The following is a 22682-nucleotide window of genomic DNA, read 5'->3' on the forward strand; positions in this document are numbered from 1 at the left end:
ATTTTCTAGTTTATTTGCTTAGAGTTGTTTGTAGTATTCTCTGATGGTAGTTTGTATTTCTGTGGGATCGGTGGCGATATCCCCTTTATCATTTTTTATTGCGTCTATTTGATTCTTCTCTCTTTTTTCCTTATTAGTCTTGCTAGCTGTCTATCAATTTTGTTGATCCTTTCAAAAAACCAGCTCCTGGATTAATTTTTTGAAGGGTTTTTGTGTCTGTATTTCCTTCAGTTCTGCTCAATTTTAGTTGTTTCTTGCCTTCTGCTAGCTTTTGAATGTGTTTGCTCTTGCTTTTCTAGTTCTTTTAATTGTGATGTTAGGGTGTCAATTTTGGATCTTTTCTGCTTTCTCTTGTGGGCATTTAGTGCTATAAGTTTCCCTCTACACACTGCTTTGAATGCGTCCCAGAGATTCTGGTATGTTTTGTCTTTGTCATCGTTGGTTTCAATGAACATCTTTATTTCTGCCTTCATTTCGTTATGTACCCAGTAGTCATTCAGGAGCAGGTTGTTCAGTTTCCATGTAGTTGAGCAGTTTTGAGTGAGTTTCTTAATATTGAGTTCTAGTTTGATTGCACTGTGGTCTGAGAGACAGTTTGTTATAATTTCTGTTCTTTTACATTTGCTGAGGAGAGCTTTACTTCCAAGTATGTGGTCAATTTTGGAATAGGTGTGGTGTGGTGCTGAAAAGAATGTATATTCTGTTGATTTGGGGTGGAGAGTTCTGTAGATGTCTATTAGGTCTGCTTGGTGCAGAGCTGAGTTCAATTCCTGGGTATCCTTGTTAACTTTCTGTCTCATTGATCTGTCTAATGTTGACAGTGGGGTGTTAAAGTCTCCCATTATTAATGTGTGGGAGTCTAAGTCTCTTTGTGGGTTACTCAGGACTTGCTTTATGAATCTGGTTGCCCCTGTATTGGTTACATATATATTTAGGATAGTTAGCTCTTCTTGTTGAATTGATCCTTTTACCATTATGTAATGGCCTTCTTTGTCTCTTTTGATCTTTGTTGGTTTAACATCTGTTTTATCAGAGACTAGGATTGCAACCCCTGCCTTTTTTCGTTCTCCATTTGCTTGGTAGATCTTCCTCCATCCTTTTATTTTGAGCCTATGTGTGTCTCTGCATGTGAGATGGGTTTCTTGAATACAGCACACTGATGGGTCTTGACTCTATCCAGTTTGCCAGTCTGTGTCTTTTAACTGGAGCATTTAGTCCATTTACATTTAAAGTTAATATTGTTCTGTGTGAATTTGATCCTGTCATTATGATGTTAGCTGGTTATTTTGCTCGTTAGTTGATGCAGTTTCTTCCTAGTCTCGATGGTCTTTACATTTTGGCATGATTTTGCAGCGGCTGATAGTGGTTGTTCCTTTCCATGTTTAGTGCTTCCTTCAGGACCTCTTTTAGGGCAGGCCTGGTGGTGACAAAATCTCTCAGCATTTGATTGTCTGTAAAGTATTTTATTTCTTCTTCACTTATGAAGCTTAGTTTGGCTGGATATGAAATTCTGGATTGAGAATTCTTTTCTTTAAGAATGTTGAATATTGGCCCCCACTGTCTTCTGGCTTATAGAGTTTCTGCCGAGAGATCCGCTGTTAGTCTGATGGGCTTCCCTTTGTGGGTAACCCAAGCTTTCTCTCTGGCTGCCCTTAACATTTTTTCCATCATTTCAACTTTGGTGAATCTGACAATTATGTGTCTTGGAGTTGCTCTTCTTGAGGAGTATCTTTGTGGCGTTCTCTTGATTTCCTGAATCTGAATGTTGGCCTGCCTTGCTAGATTGGGGAAGTTCTCCTAGATAATATCCTGCAGAGTGTTTTCCAAGTTGGTTCCATTCTCCCCATCACTTCCAGGTACACCAAGCAGACGTAGATTTGGTCTTTTCACATAGTCCCATATTTCTTGGAGGCTTTGTTCATTTCTTTTTATTCTTTTTTCTCTAAACTTCCCTTCTCACTTCATTTCGTTCATTTGATCTTCCATCACTGATACCCTTTCTTCCAGTTGATCGCATCGGCTCCTGAGGCTTCTGCATTCTTCACGTAGTTCTCGAGCCTTGGCTTTCAGCTCCGTCAGCTCCTTTAAGCACTTCTCTGTATTGGTTATTCTAGTTATACATTTGTCTAAATTTTTTTCAAAGTTTTTAACTTCTTTGCCTTTGGTTTGAATTTCCTCTTGTAGCTCAGAGTAATTTGATCATCTGAAGCCTTCTTCTCTGAGCTCGTCAAAGTCATTCTCCTTCCAGCTCTGTTCCGTTGCTGGTGAGGAACTGTGTTCCTTTGGAGAAGGAGAGCACTCTGTTTTGTAGAGTTTCCAGTTTTTCTGCTGTTTTTGCCCCATCTTTGTGGTTTTATCTACTTTTGGTCTTTGATGATGGTGATGTAGAGATCGGCTTTTGGTGTGGATGTCCTTTCTGTTTGTTAGTTTTCCTTCTAACAGACGGGACCCTCAGCTGCAGGTCTGTTGGAGTTTGCTAGAGGTCCGCTCCAGACCCTGTTTGCCTGGGTATCAGCAGCGGTGGCAGCAGAACAGCGGATTTTCGTGAACCACGAATGCTGCTGTCTGATCGTTGCTCTGGAAGTTTTGTCTCAGAGGAGTACCCGGCCTTGTGAGGTGTCAGTCTGCCCCTACTAGGGGGTGCCTCCCAGTTAGGCTGCTCAGGGGTCAGGGGTCAGAGACCCACTTGAGGAGGCAGTCTGCCTGTTCTCAGATCTCCAGCTGCATGCTGGGAGAACCACTGCTCTTTTCAAAGCTGTCAGACAGGGACATATAAGTCTGCAGAGGTTACTGCTGTCTTTTTGTTTGTCTGTTTCCTGCCCCCAGAGGTGGAGCCTACAGAGGCAGGCGGGCCTCCTTGAGCTGTGGTGGGCTCCACCCAGTTCGAGCTTCCCGGCTGCTTTGTTTACCTAAGCAAGCCTGGGCAATGGTGGGCGCCCCTCCCCCAGCCTCACTGCCGCCTTGCAGTTTGATCTCAGACTGCTGTGCTAGCAATCAGCGAGACTCCGTGGGCGTAGGACCCTCCAAGCCAGGTGCGGGAGATAATCTCCTGGTGCGCCATTTTTTAAGCCCGTCAGAAAAGCGTGGTATTAGGGTGGGAGTGACCCAATTTTCCAGGTGCCGTCTGTCACCCCTTTGACGAGGAAAGGGAACTCCCTGACTCCTTGCTCTTCCCAAGTGAGGCAGTGCCTCGCCCTGCTTCGGCTCACGCACGTTGCGCTGCACCCACTGTCCTGCGCCCACTGTCTGGCACTCCCTAGTGAGATGAACCCGGTACCTCAGATGGAAATGCAGAAATCACCCGTCTTCTGCATCGCTCATGCTGGGAGCTGTAGACCGGAGCTGTTCCTATTCGGCCATCTTGGCTCAGCCTCGCTTTTGATTTTAGAGGCTCATAGGCAGAAGGGACTTGCCTTGTCTGAGATGAGACTTTGGACTGCAGACTTTTGAGTTAATACTGAAATGAGTTAAGAGTTTGGGGGACTGTTAGGAAAGCATGATTGTTTTGAAATGTGAGGACTTGAGATTTGGGAGGGGCCAGGAGTGGAATGATATGATTTGGTTGTGTCCCCACCAAAATCTCATCTTGAATTGTAACTCGTACAATTCCCACGTGTTGTGGGAGAAACCCAGTGGGAGGTAGTTGAATTATGGGGACAGGTCTTTTCCACATTGTTCTCTTAATAGTGAATAAGTCTCACAAGATTTGATGGTTTTAAAAATGGGAGTTTCCCTGCACAAGCTTTCTCTTGCCTGCCACCATCCATGTAAGATGTGACTTGCTCCTCCTTGCCTTCCACCATGATTTTGAGGCCTCTGCAGCCTGTGGAACTGTAAGTTCATTAAACCTCTTTTTCTTCTCAGTTTAGGTATGTCTTTATCAGCAGCATGAGAATGGACTGACACAGGTAAGATTAGGGAGAATTCCCTAGATTACCAGGCAGAGACTCTTGTTCTCTTCCCTTGCTTTTCCCCAAACAAATGAAGTCTCTCTTTCTATGTTTGGCTGCCTGGAACTGGGAGAGGATTGATGCAAGAGCCCCTGTGGCCACCACCGCTGGGACTGCACCAGGTCAGACCAAAACTCAGCAGAGCATTGGGTCTTGCTGAAGGCCCGAGGCAACCACTGCCTGGTTCCTGCCAATGTTCACTCAAGGCCCAAGGGCTCTTCAGTTAGCAGTTGGTGAATCCAGCCAGGCTTGTGTCCTATCCTTCAGTGCAGTGATCTCCCCCATAACCCAGGGTGGGTCCCAGAATACTGTCTGGGAGCGAGGGCTTGGAGATGGGAACCAGAGCCTGGAATCAGGAATGTTATGAATCTACTTGGTGTTCTATTCTACTGCGGCTCAGCTGGCACCAATGCCACAAAACAAAGTCCTTACCACTCTTCCTTCTCCTTTCCTCATGCAGAAAGAGTCTTGCTCTGTGGATACCACCACACCAGCCAGTGGCTCTTACTGCCTAGATGCTGTTGATGTTCATTCAAGGCTCACAGGCTTTTCAATTCATTTATGATTAATGTTACCAGGCCTAGGTCTCTCCCCTCTGCCCCAAGGTGGGTCTAGAAATACTGTCCAGTAGCCACAGCCTGGAATCAGGAACCCCAGGGGTCTGCTTGCTGCTCTATCCCATGGTGGCTGAGCTGATGCCCAAGCTGCAAGTCAAGGTCCCCTTCACTTTTCCTTCCCCTTTCCTCTAGCAGAAGGCATTTCCCTGTGCGGTTACTACAGCTGAGAATTTTCTGGGTCACATTTGAAGCCAGCATGGCCCTGGGTCTTATCCAAGGCTCACAGTAAGAACTCCTTGGGTACCACGGATATTTATTTAAGGCCTAAGGGCTCTCTAGTCAGCCAATGATGAATCCTGGCAAGACTGGATCCTTCCCTTTCAGGCAGTAGGTTCTCTTCTGGCCCAGGACATATCTAAAAATGTCATCTAGGAGCTGGGGCTTGGAATGGGGGAAGGCCTCAAAACTCTGCCTGGTGCCCTTTTCTGCCATGGCTGAGCTGGTATTCAAGTTGCAGCAAAAAGTTCTTTTCACTCTTCCCTCTCCTGCCTTCAGATGGAAGGAAGTAGTCTCTCCTGGAGCTATGAGTTGTGCTGCTTGTGGTTTGGGGAGGGGTGATGCAAGCACTCCCTTGGCTGCCCCAGCTGGTGTCTCACTTGGTTGTGTGCCCTCCAAGTCCACTGGCTCCAAGCTCAGCACAGCATCAGGATTTGCTCAGGAATTGCAGTCCTTGTGGCCTAGACTGCCTTTCAAGTTTATTTAGGACCAAAGAACACTTTAGCCCACAATGTTGGAACTTGCTGGAACTCAGGTTCTGACTACTGGAAAGGGCAATTCTCTGGCTAGGGCTGGTCTACATACTACTTCCATGGGTGCCAACTGAATTCTGCCCCATGTTACTTTCCCCACTGTGACAGGCAGTGCTGAGTTCCAATGCAAGGTCTCAAAATCACTGTGTTCTCTCTCCCCTAAGCAAACATATCTTTCCATGCCACATGGCTGCTGCTGGCGAGGGGAGAGGGGTTGTGTCAGCAATTGAAGACTGTTGTTTCTACTCTCTTCAGTGCCTCTTTCCATTATATGATGTTAAAACCAGGTACTGTGATTGCTCACCTGATTTTTGGTTCCTATAAAAGTGCATTCTTATGGGGATAGTTGTTCAATTTGGTGTTCTTATGGGGGGAAATGATAGCTGGAGGCTTCTATTTAGCCATCTGGCTCCTCCTTTCCATCCAGAGAGTATACTTTATATAGCAAGGTTTTAGGGTAAAACCTATGCAGCTGGTCACATCTTCAGACTTTCTTGCAAAGACTTATGACCACTTGGGAGGTTAGAGAAGCATCTTTATGAGGGGTTATCCATGCTATAGCAATCGTTTAAACATCTTACTGCAGAACTTGTAAGTATGTGGGGGTCAATCATCAGTTTTGCTTCAAGATGGCATCACTCTTACCATGCAACATGCTGTTTCCTTACACTTCACCCCCACCCCAAACTGGCCCTTACAGTCTTACTCCTTTACTTCTTCCTCAGTAGTTCCTTGGTCTAGAGGAAATGTGTCTAATTTTGCATAGCTTAGCAGCAGCAGTGCATTGGCTCCATTGGAGGCAGTTTCCACAGTAACAGTAAAGCCAAAAACAAGACCATAAAAAACATATGAGTATAATGTCTAAACCACAGTGCAGCTTCTGCTACCAGGTGCCCCAGGACCCAAACCACCAAATGTTCCACAATGAGAAGGTCTATGCAAACCTACTCCAAAATGCTGAGGGAGCTGACAGACTGAAGAAAGAGGCTGACAAGTCCAGTGTCTCAGAAAAGAACGTTTAATCGGGATATAAAAATAGAAGCAATGTCTTGAGCAGTCACTAGATGGTGGATCTGCATACTTGCCTTCCAGAAAGTATTCTTTATAAAGCAAGATTTTAGGGTAAAACATGTGCAGCTGGTCGTGTTTCAGGCTTTCTTGCCAAAACTCCTAGAGAGGTTAGAGAAGCATCTTTATGAGGAGTTATCTATGCTACAGACATTGTGTAAAGACCTTACTGCAGAACACCTTGGTATGTGGGGGTCAAACACTGGCCATGATGGTGGTTTTGCTTCAAGATAGCATTACTCTTGACATGCAACAGGCTATTTTCCTAGAAGAGTTTTGTTGGCTATATGTATGTGGATCTCTATGTGGTGCTTAATATATTCTGCTACTACTGTGAAGTGTTGTAGAGATAATGAAATATATATGTAAAAGTGACTTTTAAGTTTTTAAAAAGTTTTTTAGATGTAAGGCATTGTGGCTTGTATTTATTTCTTTCTTTGTTTAAGAGATAGTATTGTTCTATCGACCAGGCTGGAATGCAATGGTGCCATCATGGCTCACTGCAGCCTTGACTTTCTGGGCTCAAGCAATTCTCCCACCTCGTCCTCCTGAGTAGCTGGGACTACAGGCATGTGCCACTATGCCCAGCTATTTATTTTTTATTTTTATTTTCTAGAGACAAGGTCCCACTATGCTGCCCAAACTAGCCTCAAACTCCTGGGCTCAAGCAATCCTCTTGACTTGGCCTCTGAAAGTGCTGGGATTAAGGCATGAGCCACCATACCTGGCCTGTGGCTGTTACTTAAAATCATATTTTTTTCATGATAGCAATGAAATATCTCATTTAAATTCCTGTTTTTATTCACAAGGTAACCTAAACAATATTTCCATTCATGTAAATAGAACTGATATATTGGCTAAATATGGGTTGAGCAATGTAATAAGGAAAACAATTTTAATTTTGTCTCCCAATGTCACTTTCAAGTGTATTTAGTGGAGTAAAGGTTTTTTCTGCTGCTGGATAAAAGCCCAAGGGAACTTGACAAAAAAAATCCCATGGTTGGTTGAAGTTGCAAAACAGAATTTGATTCAGAAATTATAAATTCTAGTCCAAATTTTAATCTTTATTTAAAGGTAAACTTCCTTCCTCTCTCCTGCCCCCTTCTATCCCTTGCTGCTTTCTAACCTGCCTTGGCAGGGAGAGCAGTGGGCTGCTTTTCCCACGTAAGCACCGTCAGGTCTCTCCAAGTATAGAGCTCAGGGAAGGACAAAAGGAAAGGAAAGGGACTAGAAAGTTCTTACTTGACTGATGCTTTAATTCTGCCATTTTACTCTCTGAGCCTGACTGACGTTTAAAGGTAAATTTTTCTCTGTGCGGCCAGTCTGGATTCTTTGACAGCTCACCTGCTGGGCCCCTCTGACCATACCTGACACAGCGTTGGCAGTGTCCTCATTCTACTGATCACCACCACTCCCCCTTAGCTTCTGGATTTTACACAGCCCATGCCAAGCCCAGACTCTGCTAGAATCCTCCTGCCATCTACCCAAAGCTCTGGTTAACCTGGCAGGCTCACTGCCATGATTCCAGGTAGAGATCCTCCCAGATCCCATTTCCTGTAAAACCAACAGCAAATGTCTTGGATGTCTCTGTCTGGATCCCTCAGGCAAACAGTCACAGCATCCTGCCACAGAGAGCTCAGACTTGTGTTCCACACCAGTCCAGTGTGCTCCCTACCTGCAGGAGGCACTGATTAAGGTCTTCAAGGGTCTCCTGAAACACTTCCTAGACCTAGTTGAAGGACAAAGCTCTTTTCAAGAGGTAAGTTTGTAATTCTACCCTCTGTGTCTGTTCTCAACCTTTTATGTCTTCGATGTGGATGACAGGTTTTAAATGTATCAAAACTGGTTCTCATAATTTTATTTGAAAATTTATATAGAGTCTGACAATCACTTTGGGATTCAGTATCTACTGTATCTTGATGTGTGAGACAAAAATTCCTCTTTGAAATCCTATCATACAACAAAATAGATCAATCGAAAAGGTTCTCATAAACAAATGAGAATTAGGATACAGGTAATTTAGAGTTCCTTGGGATACAAAAGAAATAGGAAAAATAAGTATCCTTATTCATCATTAGAAACTGAAGCCCAGGTATCATCCCCTGATCATAAGAGAATATGATAAGTGCTCCTCCTCGTTGCTTCCACTGTACTTTATATATTGCTACTATCATAGCTCTTACCATTTGCTTTTAAATTTACTAGATTTTAAGCTTCTGGAGAAAATGAGATATATTTATTTTTATTTGTACCTCCTGTGCCTAGCACAGTGTCTAGAATATTGTGGAAACTCAATAAATGCTTATTAATATAAATTAAAGAGATATGGATTTCTACTTAGACTGTCATGATATTTGATTGGCTTAGGAATGTAGTATTCCTCTTTCCCAGGCTCTTTATCAGTAAAATGGGAAAAACACCAATTATCTTAACTAATAAAGATGAAAACTAGTAAAAATGATTTAAAAAGCACTCTTAAAACAAAAGGATTTATAAGCACTAGTCATCAGTTCTATCATGCTCCATGTCTGGCAGTACCGTCTCCCCACATGGGCTGTTAAAATGACCTAGAATCATAAATTTTTGTCAGTCTATTAGATAGGAAGGTGAACTCTGTGTTCCTCTGTGGGATTTGTTGCCCTCATAGTCCTTGAAGAATCTTAATTTATTATATGGATAAAAAAATAAAGTTAAGCTAAGAGAACTTTTGAATTAAATTGTACCTTTTGTTTTGTTAGCCATGAACAGTCATAGAGCGACAGCACTAGTACTAGAAAAAGCATGTAGTCTATTTTTGTAACATCTTTTTGTTAAACATCTGAAAAAACAAGAGGGGCCCAGTCTGTTGTTTGCTTAAGCTTCTGTGAAATGTGTCCATCCAATTCAGCATATGTCAATATGTTCCTTATTTATTGCTGTGTAAAAATTATCTAAAACGTATAAGCTGAAAACAATAAATATTTATTGTCTCATAGTTTCTGTGGGTCAGGAATATGAGAGAGGCTTAGGTGGATAGTTGTGGTTCAAAGTTTCTCATGTGGCTTCAGTCAAGGTATCTTCCAGGGCTGTTGCCATCTGAGTCTTAACTGAGTCTGGAGGAGCTGCTTGACTGACAGCTATGGCTGTTGGCAGGAGGCTTCAGTTCCTCTTCACATCGGCCTCTCCATAAGGCTCATGACATGGCTTCCCCCAGGGACAAAGAAAGCAGATTCCAAGGGTAAAAGCTGTAGATTTGTAATAACCTAGTCTTAGAAGTGAATATTGTTACTTTCAGTGTATTCAAATTGTTAGGAATTAGTCATTAAAACCAACGTATACTCAAGGGGAGGGGAATTAGGCTATACCTCTTAAAGGGAGGAGAGTCAAATAATTTGTGGACATACTTTCCAAACCACCACAGGCAACATGCTGACTTAAGAAAATAGTCTTAGGTAGTTTTAACTTCTTTGTTTTTCAGTGTGACTTTAAGATGTAAAATATAAAATTTTATATATAAAACATCTTACGGTAACCCAACTTCCCCCAGAAGTAAACAATTAAGTAGTAGTATTATATGAAGGCACTAAAGGAAGAAGTCATTAAATTTTATGCTATAGCTCAGGTGAAAAGGAAAATATCTTGCATCTGTGGCTAAGTTATAAACCATTGACATCAATTAGCCTGTTTTTGCCATAGCAATGAGAATGGGCAACTTTTGCTGATGGCTTTATCTTAAAGTGTCTTCAGATTTGCGGTTAAATATGTGGTCAAAGGGTTTTCATCATCTACCTTGTCATTATATATACTTCCTTTTTGTTGCTTTCTAGTTAACTTTGAAAAGTCAATCCATTCCAACCTAAATAAGTATTTTATAGAGAACATTTATAAATTTATAAAATAAAAAGCGGCCATTAAATATTATTACAGACATAATATAGTTGTACTTCTTAGAGATGTATGTAATTGTTACAGAACCTTGCCAACTTTCATTTTCATTCTCCATTTATTTTATTTTTCATATAGATGTAGAGCAGAATATTAGTCTTAGTATTAGCCTAGTAGTACTAGTATTAGTCTAATAGTATTAGACTAGTATTAACTATTAGACTAGTATTAGTCAACTAATTAGTATTAGCCTAATAAATATAGATAGCATTCAATGGCGTAAAAGGCTGGAATGGTTCTAAAACAGTTCTGTTGTCATGTTATTCTGGTAGGAGCAGAATGAAGTTTACTAGGAGAATCGAGGATGGAATAAAGAGCGTATTCAATTTTCCCTAATATATGGGCTGTTTGAATTGGAAGAAATCTGTTCTATTATTGAGAACATGGAAGAAATCTATTATTAAGTACAATCAAGAAGCAGGAAGAAGAACTGCCACTGAGTACCCCTTTTATCCTTCTTGGACAAGGGCAGAACATTGCACAGGATTTGGAATGGATGCAGCTAGTGATTAAGGTGATGTTAGTGATTTCTATTGTAGTACTGACTGTGTGGCCATAGATCTCACAGCCTTGGAATCAGTGTGCTTCAAACCTCGTATCGCCCTCTTGTGGCCAGAGTTCATCTACTTATAGAAATTCTGTTTCTCACAGATTCCTCTTCTAGAGTTACATCAAAAATAAAGGATTGTTTCTCACTGCTTTCTTCCTCCCACAAGAAACTCATTAGAAGTGGGAACCTTATTTATCATGAATTTATCTGCTTTATGTGCTTACCAGCAGTAGGAATCAAGACATCAAGACATCCTTATCATCACCGAGTGGTTGGAGATTGTTACTGTTTCTTCCTTGTGCTAGAGTCTGTATAGAACTCAAGGCTTGTTTCCTTTTCATTTTGTCCCGATGTATGATTATTACAAGCAGAAATATAAGAAATGCCTAATTATGTATGTTGACAAAATTATGACCTTGGAGAGATATTACTTGGAGATATATATTTATTAATAAAATCTCAATAATTTCATAAATCATTCAATTGTCATATTGAGGTGAAGCAACTTATATTAATATATATCAGAAGCCAATAATATAATTAGAAAACTAACACTATCTGATGGTGATTTGTGATGTTGATGAAAGAGGCACTTCCTAAACATCTAACTTAGATGTCCATAATATGCTCATTTGCTAATAGGTTTCTAAGATTATCACAGCAGGTGCTACATATCATCATCACACTTAGTCAACTCAAAATAATTTTTACCAACTCCTACTTTCCACTGTGGAAGCATAATAAACAAAATAAATACCTGCTTTTTTATATTCCTATTTTTAAAATGGAAAAAATTAGAATTAAATATGTCAATCCAGAAAATGAATAAATTATGTGTCCAGCTCAATAAACTATCAGTGCCACCTACTGAATCACATACCAAAGCTTCAACACCAGAAATACTTGGTAACATACTACTCTGAGAAACTAAAGACAAGAAGTCAGCTACAACTAAAGACCCTGCACAAAATCTCAGAACACATTATTCTGACTTCTTGTGCCATTTTGGCAGCTTTTAATCTTTATACGAATGGAACCACACAGTACGTATTCTTTAGCATTTGGTTTCTTTCTTACATCATTATGTTTGAGAGATTCATCTATGTTGTGATGAGCTACAGTTCTTCCATTTTAATTGCTCTATAGTGTTCCATCATGTTCGGCATATATAGCCTCTTTATCTTTAAAAAATGCTCTCTGTTTCAAAGCCTAGTTTCTAATATTAATATATCTATACCAGTTTTTTTTGGTTAAAATTTTTATGGTATATCATTTTTCTATTTTAATTTCAACATTTCATTCTAATATTTTACAATTGTCTCTTGTAAGCAGAATATAGATAGGTTTGTAATATTATCCAGTATGATAATCTTTGTCTTTTATTTGGGACACTTAATCCATTTATATTTTGATATGGTTTGGCTGTGTCCCCACCCAAATATCATCTTGAATTCTAGCTCCCCTAATTCCCTTATGTTGTGGGAGGGACCAAGTGGGAGGTAATTGATTAATGGGAGCAGTTTCCTCTATACTGTTCTCGTGGTACTGAATAAGTATCATGATATCTGATGGTTTTATAAGGGGAAATCTTTTGCTCGCCTCTCATTCTATTCTCTTGTCTGCCACCAGGTGAGATGTGACTTTTGCCTTCCACCACGACTGCGCCCAGTCTTGGGTATGTCTTTATCAGCAGCAGGAAAATGGACTCCTACAGTAAATTGGTACCAGTAGAGTGGGCGCTGCTGAAAAGATACCCAAAAATGTGAAAGTGACTTTGGAACTGGGTAACACGCAGAGGTTGGAACAGTTTGGAGGGCTCAGAAGAAGACAGAAAAATGTGGGAAAGTTTGGAACTTCCTAGAGACTTTTTGAATGGCTTTGCGCAAAATGCTGATAATGACATGGACAATGAAATCCAGGTTAATATGGTCTCTGATGGAGATGAAGAACTTGTTGGGAACCGGAGCAAAGGTGACTCTTGTTTTAGCAAAGAGACTGGTGGCATTTTGCCCCTGCTCTAGAGATTTTTGGAACTTTGAACTTAAGAGAGATGATTTAGGTATCTGGCAGAAGAAATTTCTAAGCAGCAAAGCACTCAAGAGGTGACTTGAGTGCTGTTAAAGGCATACAGTTTTAAAAGGGAAACAGCGTAAAAGTTCAGAAAATTTGCAGCCTGACAATGTGATAGAAAGGAAAATCCCATTTTCTGAGGAGAAATTCAAGCTGGCTGCAGAAATTTGCATACGTAATGAGGAGCTGAATGTTAATCCCCAAGACAATGGGAAAAATGTCTCCGGGGCATGTTAGAGGTTTTCACGGCAGCTCCTTCCATCACAGGCCTGAAGCCTAAAAGGTAAAAGTGGTTTCTTGGGCCAGGCCCAGGGTCCCTCTGCTGTGTGCAGTCTAGGGACTTGATGCCCTGCATCCCAGCTGCTCCAGCTGTAACTAAAAGGAGCCAAGGTACAGCTCAGTCCATGGCTTCAGAGGGTGCAAGCCCCAAGCCTTGGCAGCTTCCATGTGGTGTTGAGCGTGCCAGTGCACAGAAGTCAAGAATTGGGGTTTGGGAACCTCCGCCTAGGTTTCAGAGGATGTATGGAAATGCCCGGATGTCCAGGCAGAAGTTTCCTGCAGGGGCGGGGCCCTCATGGAGAACCTCTGCTAGGGCAGTGTGGAAGGGAAATGTGGGATCAGAGCCCCCACACAGAATCCCTACTGGGACACTGCCTAGTGGAGATGTGAGAAGAGGTCCACCATCCTCCAGACCCCAGAATAGTAGATCCACTGATATCTTGCACCATGCACCTGGAAAACCTGCAGAAGTCAATGCCAGCCTGTGAAAGCAGCCAGTAGGGAGGCTGTACCATGCAAAGCCACAGGGGTGGAGCTGCCCAAGACCATGGAAATCCACCTCTTGCATCAGCATGACTTGGATGTGAGACATGGAGTCAAGGGAGATCATTCTGGAGTTTTAAGATTTGACTGCCCTGCTGGATTTTAGACTTACATGGAACTTGTAGCCCCTTTGTTTTGGCCAATTTCTTCCATTTGGAATAGGTGTATTTACCCAATACCTGTACCCCCATTGTATCTAAGAAGTAACTAACTTGCTTTTGATTTTACAGGCTCATAGATGGAAGGGACTTACCTTGTCTTAGGTGAGACTTTGAACTATGGACTTTTGAGTTAATGCTAAATGAGTTAAGACTTTGGGGAACTGTTGGGAAGCCATGATTGGTTTTGAAATGTGAGGAAATGAGATTTGGGAGGGGCCAGGGCAGAATGATATGGTTTGGCAGTGTCCCCACTCAAATCTCATCTTCAACTGTAGCTCCTATTATTCTCTGGTTTTGTGAGAGGGACCCAAAGGGAGATAATTTTATCATAGGGACATGTTCCCCCATACTGTTCTCATGGTAGTGAATAAGTCTCATGAGATCTGATGGTTGTATAAGGGGAAACCCCTTTCACTTGGCGCTCATCCTCTTTTCTTGTCTGCCACCAGGTGAGACTTGCCTTTCTCCTTCTGCCATGATTGTGAGGCTTCTTCAGCCATGTGGAACTGTGAGTCATTAAATCTCTTTCTTTTGTAAATCGCCCAGTCTTGGGTATGTCTTTATCAGCAGCATAAAATGGACTAATATTTAATATAATTACTGATATATTTAAGTATATTCACATTGTTGTGCATATATTACCACCATCCATCTCCAGAACATTTTTATTTTCTAAAACTGAAACTTCATGCCCATTAAACAATGACACCCATTCCACGTTCTTTCTAACCCCTGGGAACTACCACTCCATCTTCTGTCCCTGTGAATTTGACTAATAAAGGTATGCCATGTAAGTGGAATTATACAATATTTATCCTTTTATTCTTTGCTTATTCCACTTAGTACAATGTCTTCAGGATTCATCCATGTTGTATCATGTGTCAGAACTTCATTCTTTTTTCTAGAGATCCATTTTAGTTAAAAAATTTTCTTGAGTTTCTGAATATCTTCTAAATCTTTTTAAATGTTACTTTTTATTTATTTATTTTTTGATTTCCAACTTTTATATTAAGTTTAGGGGACATATGCAGATTGCACAGGTTTGTTACACAGGTAAATGTGTGCCATGGTGGTTTGGTGCACAGATAACCCAGTCACCTAGGTATTAAGCCCAGCATCCATTAGCTATTTTTCCTGATGCTCTCCCTCCTCCCACCACCTACCGTGCAACAGGCCCCAGTGTGTCCATATGCGTAGCCATATCCCCTCAATATGTCCATATGTTCTCCTTATTCGGCTCCCACTTATAAGTGAGAACATGTGATGTTTGATTTTCTGTTCCTGTGTTCGGTTGCTGAAGATAATGGTGTCCAGCTCCATCCATGTTCCTGCAAAAGACATGATCTCATTTTTTCTATGGCTGCATAGTATTCTATGGTGTATATGTACCACATGTTCTTGATCTAGTCTATCATTGATGGGGATTTAGGTTGATTCCATGTCTTTGTTATTGTGAATAGTGCTGCAATGAACATACATGCGCATGTATCTTTATAATATATTGATTTATATTCCTTTAGGTATATACCCAGCAATGGGATTGCTGGGTCAAAAGGTATTTCTGCCACTAAGTCTTTGAGGAATCACCACACTGTCTTCCATAATGGTTGAACTTATTTACACTTCCACCAACAGTGTAAAAGCATTTATTTCCTCCACAACCTCACCAGCATCTATTGTTTTTTTTTGACTGTTTAATAATGGCCATTCTGATTGATGTGAGATGGTATCTCATAGTTTGATTTTCATTTCTCTAATGATTAGTGATGCTGAATTTTTTTTCATATGCTTTTTGGCTGCATGTGGTCTTCTTTTGAGAAGTGTCTGTTTATGTCCTTTACCCACTTCTTAATGGGGTTGTTTGTTTTCTCGTAAATTTGTTTAAGTTCCTAGTAGGTGCTGGATATTAGGCCTTTTTCAGATGGATAGATTGCAAAAATTTTCTCCCATTCTGTGGGTTGTCTGTTCACTCTGATGATAGTTTCTTTTGCTGTGCAGAAGCTCTTTTGTTTAATTAGATTGCATTTGTCAATCTTTGCTTTTCGCATATTTATCAAGAAATCTTTGCCAGTGCTTATGTCCTGAATGGTATTGCCTAGATTTTTTCATAGGGTTTTTATAGTTTTTGATTTTACATTTATATCTTTAATCCATCTTGAGCTGATTTTTGTATATGGTGTAAAGAAGGGGTCCAGTTTCAATTTTCTGCATATGGCTAGCCAGTTCTCCCAGCACTATTTATTAAATAGGGACTCCTTTCCCTATTGCTTGTTTTTGTCAGGTTTGTTGAAGATCAAATGGTGTTTAATGTGTGGTCTTATTTCTGCGTTCTCTATTCTGTGCTATTGGTCTATGTGTCTGTTGTCGTACCATTATCATGCTGTTTTAGTTACTGTAGCCTTATAGAATAGTTTGAAGTCCGGTAGCGTGATGCCTCCCTGTAGATTCTTTTTGCTTAGGATTGTCTTGGCTATTCAGGTTCTATTTTGGTTCCATATGAATTTTAAAATAGTTTTTTTTATATTTTGTGAAAAATGTCAATGGTAGTTTAATGAGAATAGTACTGCATTTGTAAATTGCTCTGGGCAGTATGGCCATTTTAATAATCTTGATTCTTCCTATCCATGAGCACAGAATATTTTTCCATTTGTTTGTATAATCTCAGTTTGTTTTGAGCAGTGGTTTGTAGTTCTCCTTGAAGAGGTCGCTTGCTTTTCTTGTTAGCTGTATTCCTAGGTATTTTATTCTCTTTGTAGCAATTGTGAATGGGAGTTCATTCCTGATTTGGCTCTTAGGTCACCTGTTATTGGTGTCTAGAAATGCTAGTAATTTTTGTACATTGATTTTATATCTAGAGACTTTGCTGAAGTTGCTTATCAGCTTAATTAGCTTTTGAGCTGAGACAATGGAGTTTTCTAGATATGGGATCATGTTATCTGCAAACAAAGATAATTTGACTTTTTCTCTTCCTATTGGAATATGCTTTATTTCCTTCTCTTGCCTGATTGTTCTGGCCAGGACTTTCAATACTATGTTGAATAGGAGTGCTAAGAGAGGGCATCCTTGCCTTGTGCCAGTTTTCAAGGGAAATGCTTCCAGCTTTTGCCCATTCAGTATAATATTGGCTGTGGGTTTGTCATATATGACTCTTATTTTGGGGTATGTTTCTTTGATACCTACTTTATTGAGAGTTTTTAACATGAAGGAGTGTTGAATTTTATTGAAGGCCTTTTCTGTATCTATTGAGATAATTATGTGTTTTTTTCTTGAGATCCGTGTATGTGATGAATCACGTTTATTGATTTGTGTATGGGGAACCAGCATTGCATCCCAGGGATAAGCCTATTTGATTGTGGTGGATATGCCTTTTTTGATGTGCTGCTGGATTTAGTTTGCAAGTATTTTGTTGAAGATTTTTGCATCAATGTTTATCAAAGATAATGGCCTGAATTTTTCTTTTTTTGTTGTATCTCTGCTAGGTTTTGGTATCAGGATTATGCTGTCCTCATAGAATGAGTTAGGGTTGAAGTCCCCCCTTTTCAGTTTTTTGGAATAGTTTCAGTAGAAATGGTACCAGGTGTTCTTTGTATCTCTGGTAGAATTCAGCTGTGAACCTGTCTGAACCTGGGCTTTTTTTTTTTTTTTTTTTTTGGTTGTTGTTTTTGTTGGTAGGCTATTTACTACTGCCTCAATTTCAGAACTCATTATTGGTCTATGTAGAAATTCAGTTTCTTCCTGGTTTAGTCTTGGGAGGATGTACATGTCAAGGAACTTATCAGTTTCTTCTAGATTTTCTAGTTTATGTGCATAAAGGTGTTTATAGTATTCTCTGATGGTTTCTTTTCTGTTGGTCAGTGGTGATACCCCCAAATTATTTCTTATTGTGTTATTTGAGTCTTTTCTCTTTTCTTATTTATTAGTCTGGTTAGTGGTCTATTTCATTTTTTTTTCAAAAAGCCAACTCCTGCATTTGTTGATTTTTTGAAGAGTGTGTGTGTGTGTGTGTGTCTCTATCTCCTTCAGTTCAGTTCTGATTTTGGTTATTTCTTGTCTTCTGCTGGCACTGGTGTTTGTTTGCTCTTAGTTCTCTAATTCTTTTAGTTGTGATGTTAGATTGTTAACTTGAGACCTTTCTAGCTTTTTGATGTCTCTGCATTTAGTGCTATAAATTTCCCTCTTAACGTTGCTCTATCTGTGTCCCAGGGATTCTGGTGTGCTGTCTGTTTGTTCTCATTGGTTTCAAAATCTTACTGATTTCTGCCTTAATTTCATCATTTACCAAAGAGTCATTCCAGAGTAGGTTGTTTAATATCCATGTAGTTGTGCTATTTTGAGGGAATTTCTTAATATTAGTTTCTAATTTGATTGTGCTGTGTCTGAAGGACTGTTTATGATTTCAATTCTTTTGCATTTGCTCAGGAGTATTTTACTTCTGATTATGTGATCAATGTTAGTGTACGTGCCATGTAGGGATGAGAAGAATGTGTATTCTGTTGTTTTTGGGTAAAGAGTTCTGTAGGCATCTATCAGGTCCATTTCATCCAGAGCTGAATTGAGGTCTTGAAAATCTTTGTTAATTTTCTGTCTCAATGATCTGTTTAATATTGTCAGTGGGGTGTTAAAGTCTCCTATTGTTATTGTGTGGGAGTGTAAGTCTCTATAAAAGCCTCTAAGAACTTGCTTTATGAATCTGGGTGCTCCTGTGTTGGGTGCATATATAGTTAAGATTGTTAGATTTTCTTGTTGAATTGAACCCTTTAACATTATGTAATGTCCTTCTTTGTCTTCTTTGATCTTTGTTTGTTTAATATCTGTTCAGAAACTAGGATTGCAACCCATGCTTTTTTCTGTTTGCCATTTGCTTGGTAGATTTTCCTCCATCCGTTTATTTTGAACCTATGTGTGTCTTTGCATGTGAGATGGGTCTCTTGAAGACAGCATGTTGATGGGTCTTGGCTCTTTATCCAGCTTGCCACTCTGGGTCTTTTAATTGAGGCATTTAGCCCATTTACATTTAAGGTTAGGATTGCTATGTGTGGATTTGATCCTATCATGTTGGTAGCTAGTTATTTTATAGACATGCTTATGTGGTTGCTTCATAATGTCACTAGTCTGTGTACTTCAGTGTGTTTTTGTAGTCACTGGTAACAATTTTTCCTTTACATATTTAGTGCTTCTTTCAGGAGCTCTTGCAAGGCAGGTCTGGTGGTAATGAACTCACTCAGCATTTGCTTGTCTGAAAAGGATCTTATTTCTCCTTCACTTATGGAGCTTAGTTTGGCTGGATATGAAATTCTGGGTTGGAAATTCTTTTCTTTATGAATTTCTTTAAGAATTCTTTAAGAATTGAAAGTCTTTCCCCAATCTCTTCTGGCTTGTGGGGTTTCCACCCAGAGGTCCACTCTTAGTCTGATGGGCTTCCCTTTGTAGGTGACCTGGCTTTTCTCTCTAGCTGCCCTTAACATTTTTTCTTTAATTTCGACCTTGGAGAATCTGATGATTATATGTCTTGGGGATGATCTTCTCATGGAGTATCTTACCGGGGTTCTCTGCATTTCCTGAATTTGAATGATGGCCTGACTTGCTAGGTCAGGGATGTTCTCCTGGATGGTATCCTGAAGTATGTTTTCCAACTTGGTTCCATTCTCCCTGTCCCTTTCAGGTACCCCAATCAGTTGTAGATTCAGTCTCTTTACATAATCCCATATTTCTCAGAAGTTTTGTTCATTCCTTTTCATCCTTTTTATGTATTTTTGTCTGCCTGTCTTATTTCAGAAAGATAGTCTTTAAGTTATGAGATTCTTTTCTCTGTTTTGTCTATTCTGATATTAATACTCATGATTTATTGCATTGTGAGGTTCTTGTAGTGTGTTTTTCAGCTCTAACAAGTCAGTTATATTCCTCTCTAAACTGGCTATTTTGGCTATCAGCTCACACATTATTTTGTCATGATTCTTAACCTCTTTACATTGAATTACAACGTGCTCCTTTAGCTCAGTGAAGTTAGTTATTGCCAACATTCTGAAGCCTACTTCTGTCATTTCAGCCATCTCAGCCTCAGCCCAATTCTGAGCCCTTGCTAGAGAAGTGTTGCAGTCATTTGGAACAAAAAGGGCCCTCTGGCTTTTTGAGTTTTCAGCATTTTTGCAATGATTCTTTCTCATCTTTGTGGGCTTATCTGCCTTTGATTTTTGAGGTTGCTGACTTTCAGATTTTTTTTTTTTTTTTTTGGTGGTGGTTATTGTTCTCTGTTTGTTTGTTTTTCTTCTAACAGTCTGGCCACTCTTCCATAGGTCTGCTGTGGTTTGCTGGGGTGCTACTCCTGACCCTAGTTGCCTTAGTTTTTCCCGTACCTGGGGGTATCACCAGTGAAGGCTGTAAAAAAGCAAAGATGGCAGCCTGCCCCTTCCTCTGGAAGCTCTGTTCCAGGTGAGACTGACCTATTGCTGGCCCAAGGGTGCCTGTAGGAAGTAGTTGGAGACCATGGTTGGCAGATCTCACCCAGTTAGGAGGAACAGGATTAGGGACTCCCTTAAAGAAGCAGACTGGCTGCATTTTAGTAGAGCAGCTGTGCTGTGTTGGGGATCCCTTCAGCTCCCAATTGGTTTGGGCTCTCCAAAGGACACAGGGTGGACTGGCTGAGAAGCCTGAATGGCCAAGGTGGCAGCCTGCCCTGACCCTCAGGCACTCTGTCCCAGGGAGAAATTAGGGCTCTGTTAGCTGGTAGAATATGGGTGGGGGTGGCTAGAGGCCCCAGCTGGGAGAACACCAGTGGGAGGGCCTGCCCTGTAAGAAGGAGTGAATCAAGGTCCTGCTTAAAGAATCAGTCTTGTCACACCTCAACAAAACAGCTGTGTTGTGTTGGGGAACTTCCTCTGCTCCTGTCTGCTTGGATTCTCTAAAGCCCACAGGCTGGAATGGCTGAGTTGTTCAACCAACCCAGGTGGTGGCCCTCCCCTCCCCTGGGTACTCCATCTTATGGGGAGATCAGAGCTCTGTCCGTAAGAGGTGAGGGCAGGCTGGCTGGAAGGCCTGGCTGTATGGTCCTGCCCATTGAGGAGGAATGGATTGGGCTCTACTTAAAGAAGCAGTCTGGCCATGATCTGGCAAAGCCAGTATGCTGTGCTGCTAGGGGGACCATTACTTGTCCCAACTGTTTGGACTCTCCAAAGCCTATGGGCTGGAACAGCTGTTGACCAAACAGCAGAGATGGTGCCCACGCTTCCCCCTGGGGCTCCATCTGGTCTCAGGCAAGCTCCACCCTGTTGCTGGTAGCTGGCTGGAATTCCAAGCCAGTGGGTCTTATCTTTTCAGGTGCCGTGGAAGTGTGGCCTGCAGAACAATGCTGCTCAGCTCCCTGGATTCTGACCACTTCCTAGGGGTATGTGCAGACCTCTTGCCTTGCCTGAGTTGCAAACATGTTTGTTGGAAATCCCAGTGCCGGAGTACGTAAAGCACCTGGGTCTCTGTGCATGCCTGAACAGCTGCTCTGCCAAGACTCCACATAGCTCAGTGTGTTGGACCTAAGGCCCTGGTGGTATGGGCTCACAAAGGGAATCTACTGATCCATGGGTTACAAAGATCCACGGGAGAAGCCTGGTTTCCTGGGGTTGCACAATCACTCATGGCTTCCCTTGGCTAGGGATGGGGGTTCCCTTGGCAAGAACCTGGGTATTTCATTTGAAGGTGCTGTATTCACTCACCTTTTTTGTTACTCTCTGTGAGTGCTGTGGACCACAGTTGCTTCTAATTGGCCATCTTGGACCCTCCCTGATGTTCTACCTTCCAAATCTTTAAAAACAATTTTCTTAACCATATTCATCATGGTTTTTTAAAAAGTACATGTTTAATAACCATTATTTGTATCTCATGTGGGTCTACTTTCTTATTTTGCATATCTGTGTCTTGCCTCATGATATGTCTTATTACTTTCAATTATTGGTCATTCAAAATTGTATTTGAAAATTATAGAGATTGTTAGAAGTTTAGAATGATGTCATGTTCTGCTAGAAATGATTTATGTTTACAAATCCAGATATATATTCAGGAATTAGTGTATTAAGCTGAATATCAGTCCCTGCAAAGCCCTGTCAATTTCTAGTATTACCTTCCTCCTACTGTAGTACCCTTTAGGGTTCCAACAAAAGACCTGTAGTCCATCAGGATCCTCAATCCTTGGCAGGTCTTGAACCCCAATTTTGTCCTACTAACTATGAAATCTGTTTACATCCTTGCTTAGCTTCTCAGCCCCTCACTTGTGTCTCCTGGAATTGGCAGATATCCCTAGGGGAAAATCAGCCTGAGGTACCTGGTTTAACTCTGGGTTTCTCCCAGAATTTGGCCACCTAATTTTTCTCTATATTTTTAGTCCTTAGATGCTGTGAGATCCATGTTTGCATAAGCTTTTTCACTTCTTTTTATCTGTTCTCAGTGGAATGATTGGTCTGATTACTTTGCCATTACTAGAAGATGAGTGTGTTTTACTTTTTTATTGAATGTCCAAAATATGGTATACTCTCTATAAAAAATCCATATTTATAACTATTCTGATTTTGAATAAGGGAAGACTATTGAATGAATTAATGAAATATGGGGGTTTCACGTTTCATTTCTCTGGACAATGTTTTATTTACTTAATTAAAGGCCTCTGTTTTGTGTATAATGCTCTGCAAACAAACATTTTAATTGTACAGGTATGTTTTAATTTTTTCTATTCTATTTGTAGTTCAAGACTTGACAAAAATGTTATTTTCACCATGAACCTTTTTTTG

The 22682-nt window shown here is 40.8% G+C and overlaps 1 pseudogene; it reads left to right on the forward strand.

Moving 5' to 3' along the window:
* Positions 1-22682, forward strand: part of LOC129532228 (uncharacterized) — a 75932-nt pseudogene that overhangs the window by 12466 nt on the left and 40784 nt on the right.

This window comes from Gorilla gorilla, chromosome 1, assembly GCF_029281585.2.
Source record: "Gorilla gorilla gorilla isolate KB3781 chromosome 1, NHGRI_mGorGor1-v2.1_pri, whole genome shotgun sequence".
NCBI lineage: Eukaryota > Metazoa > Chordata > Mammalia > Primates > Hominidae > Gorilla > Gorilla gorilla.